The sequence below is a fragment of the Antrostomus carolinensis genome, unplaced genomic scaffold (genome assembly GCF_000700745.2).
Source record: "Antrostomus carolinensis isolate BGI_N321 unplaced genomic scaffold, ASM70074v2 C13704847, whole genome shotgun sequence".
Lineage (NCBI taxonomy): Eukaryota > Metazoa > Chordata > Aves > Caprimulgiformes > Caprimulgidae > Antrostomus > Antrostomus carolinensis.
Genome location: NW_010356245.1, coordinates 1 through 3,546, shown reverse-complemented (window position 1 = coordinate 3,546; position 3,546 = coordinate 1). Strand labels below are relative to the sequence as shown.

Sequence of the window (3,546 nt, the reverse complement as noted above, 5' to 3'; positions counted from 1 at the left end):
CACTATCCATTGCAGTCTGGGGAAAAAAGAAAAAGAACAACCTAAACCCAAGTGTAAACTCAACATGAAAAGAGTCAAAAGGGCAGCATCAGCTATAACTCACTACCTCACAAACTCAAATGGAAATCCATTTCAGATGCATACAGACTGAAAGTAACTATGTCTACAGACTATGAATGTCTCCCTTTCAGAGGCAGAGGGATGTTCTAGCTGGAGTACAGGAGCTAAACCATGCAATCTTGACAACAAGGAAATGGAAAGAAAAAAATGAAAGAAAGAAAAAAGGGAAAAAAAGAGAAAAAAATCCCACTCTGACTGATTGTTCGTGCTTTTCTCATTTGCAAAGGGCGGAGTTTGACCCCCTAGACTGAATCCCTTCATACAATTAAATTATCTAAATTTGCTTCTGATCAGTGGGTTTCAGTCACCTTCCCAAAGACTACTACTGATTAATACAGTTCTTTGTGAGAGATTGAAGGATATAGTGCTGATAACATCCACTTCCAGTCTACAGTGCTATGGCAAACCTTCTAATTTATGTTATAAGAAATCCTGCAGTTAATCTCCTGGGAAAAAGAGCAGCAAAGATGCAGAGTACAGGTGCACTCCAGATAATCACTACAGACTCCCTCTTCACCTGTTTCACAGCTGCACATGAAGGTGAAGTGACATTTAACAACAGTTCTTACTAAGACTGTTCTCCACTTTCTGAAATGTGGTCTAGTGAATAAAAAAAACCCCAACCTTTCAAAAAAAACCCCCACATTTGTCCAGCCATATTCCTATGACCAAACTTCTTTTAGTACCTTATTAGCTATTTCTCTTTGCACCTTTGAACACCTCTCATCCAAATCTGCTATTTTTCTGTTCACTGAATGAAGCTTAAATCTTTGTTCTCTCTGTTCTGTTGATACTTTCTCAGTATAATTGCACTTACTTTCTCCTGTTCTGTTGCACAAAGACTCAAATAATTGAGGACTTGAGGCTCCAGCACACTCAGTGACTCCAGCAGGGCTGGGATAAGTTTTGGAGCATGAGGTTTCAGCATAGACCCAGCACTTTTACTGATCTTCACAAGAGTGTTAATGCTGAAAAAAGATCAAAGTGAAGGTTAACATAAAAGCACAGAGACTTAGCTGAAAAAAACCTCTCTGGTGTACTCGAATCTAGTACTAACAAAAAGGCCAATCCAAATCTCAGATACACCAATATAAATCTACCTGCAAACAAAAATCTGTGTATTTTTCTGCTTAAGCTAAATCACACCGTAGCCCTGAGCTTCCAACTGATGCTCTGCTTTGCACAGAGACTGCTTTGGCCAGGGTGTCACAAAGAAAATGGGCAAAGAGGCAGTACTACAGATTTAGGAAGAAATAACACATCTTCATGTTTTAAAGAAGCTCTGTGCAAAGTCACCCCAAAGACATCCATTGTCTCTGCCTAAGAAAAAACAAATTACCATGATCTGTTCAAATCCCAGTTGTCAGTTTCAGACTCACCACATCTCAGGCTGCATTTTGACAAAGAGTTTTCATATCTTCAAAGGGGTTGAAAAAATTAAAGCAATATTCACTACATTTGTTAGGAGCTTTCTAACCTTCCTGGATAATCATGTTCAATAAAAGAAAATTATTTTTGCAAAAAACAGCTACACTCCAGGTCTGAATTTTCCAGCTTTTCTGTCCTTCAAGCAAATGAAGGAATAAACAAAGTTACAAAGTGACAAGCATATGAAGTCCCTATACATCAAAGGACATCAACCTGTTACATGACTTGAAATGTATCTGAACAGTGTGACCAAATGCAGTCGCCTCTGGGATGTGAACTGTCATTACTCACAACCAGTTGAGAAGTAAGACCTGGCTGTTTCAAGAACTATCTGTGGTATTTTTTGTTTATAAGCAGAAGAAATGTGCCAGTCCTGAAGGACAGCCTCAAGCACAGCAAACTGCTTGCAGATCAGCTTGCCAGCTGTACAGGGAGAAAAGAACTTCCTGCTGGGAACTGAATCTGGGCATTTGTAGAGGCCAGATAATCCCAAAAGATAAGAGTTCCCAGGGCTGCTGTTTGAACTCAATGAGAAAAGAACTTGTCAGGAAAGCTGTTTTGAGGAGAAACTTTTCACTTTCAACACAAAGAACACTCTGCAACTCAGGTGAATAAGCTGACCCGACCCCCCAGGGAACTTACATGATGCAAAACTAACCTGAGAGATCGGACTTCAGCAACTGTGCTTACTATTCCTTTGTCTAGGAGGCAAGGGAGCAATACAGCTATCGTCTTCTGTCCTGCTGCTCCTTTAGAGGGCTCACACATTTTCACACAGACCTGGGGACAGGTGAGAATCAGTGTTGCAAGCCTGTAAAAACCTCCTGCTCAGGTAACATTAAAGCACCTTCTCCATCACACAGAAGTAGCCAACAGCAACTAAAGCTCACAGCCAAACCCAGGTTCTGCTACACCTTCATTCTCCTCTCCAAGGGGTACTTAAGCTCTAAGACACAACCCTAAGGGGAGTTTCAGATTCCAGAAAAGGCAAATTCATAGCCTAGTAGGCCTTCATCTGCATCTGGATGAAAAGGTGGGCCAAATGACCTCTCAGCTGAGGGACAGCCTGTCTCAGTCAGGTGGATGCAACCATTCCAGGAGGCAGAGCAGGAATTCCCAGATCAGAACAGATTCTGCAAATGCAACGAGGTTTTGTGACCAGATCACCACCTGTGCCATTGAAATGTCATGCTCCGTGCATTGTGAAGGTTGTAATTTCAAACACAACTCTTAAGATCTGTTTCCATTTCCACTGATGTGACTTTTTTAGAGGAACACCAAACAAAATATTAAGAGATATGTGTATTATACCCAAAAAATCTTCTGTGAGTAACAGCATCAGAAAGTGAAGCCCAGACTGGATTACTCTGTTTCACACACCAGTGAGGTTCCACTGGGCTTGGTCAACTGCTGAAGTTACAGGAGTTAGTTTCCTTAGATCCCTCCCCAAAGTGGGGGAAAAAAAAAGGACACCAGAGGCAAAAAAACACCCCAATTCACTATATCCCTTCTTTGGTTGTATAGAACTTAACATCACATTATCCTCAAGGAGCAGAACTTCACCAGCATCAACGAAAGTCCAGAAGAGTATCTGGTCAAGCTCATTGTGATTGCTTTCTAGGCAGCTGTTCTGTTTATCACAACTGCACCACATACCAGAGATCTTTTCAAAAAGACAACAGTCTACAGTAAACAGGTCACTCCTGCAGATATGATAATGAATGATAACCTGACATCAAAACCATACACATCTCCATGTGCAAATGACAAAAATGAGAGTTTTACCTTGCTTAAAGTTTTTAGGGCTAGTTCTGCTGCCTTTCGCACAGTCTCCTAAAAAAGAAGTCAACAATCCATTGTTATAATTTTCAATTCTTCTGTAGAACAACATATTAATTGATAAGTATATGTGGAATAATTACTGGAGCTAACTTAGAAATCAAAAAACAGCATTGTTCACACATTAAGAAAAGGTATAATGTCGAAGAAGATCCCAGG

General features: G+C 40.5%; 1 long non-coding RNA gene across 1 annotated transcript; it reads right to left on the bottom strand.

The window, feature by feature from the left end:
- Positions 1–937: 937 nt before the first annotated feature.
- On the bottom strand, positions 938–3,382 carry LOC104531686 (uncharacterized). The gene is made up of 3 exons (XR_728081.1): positions 3,334–3,382; positions 2,207–2,328; positions 938–1,088 (listed from the first exon to the last, which is right to left on the bottom strand). It is a non-coding gene; the product is annotated as an uncharacterized LOC104531686 (long non-coding RNA).
- Between the last annotated feature and the right edge of the window lie 164 nt (positions 3,383–3,546).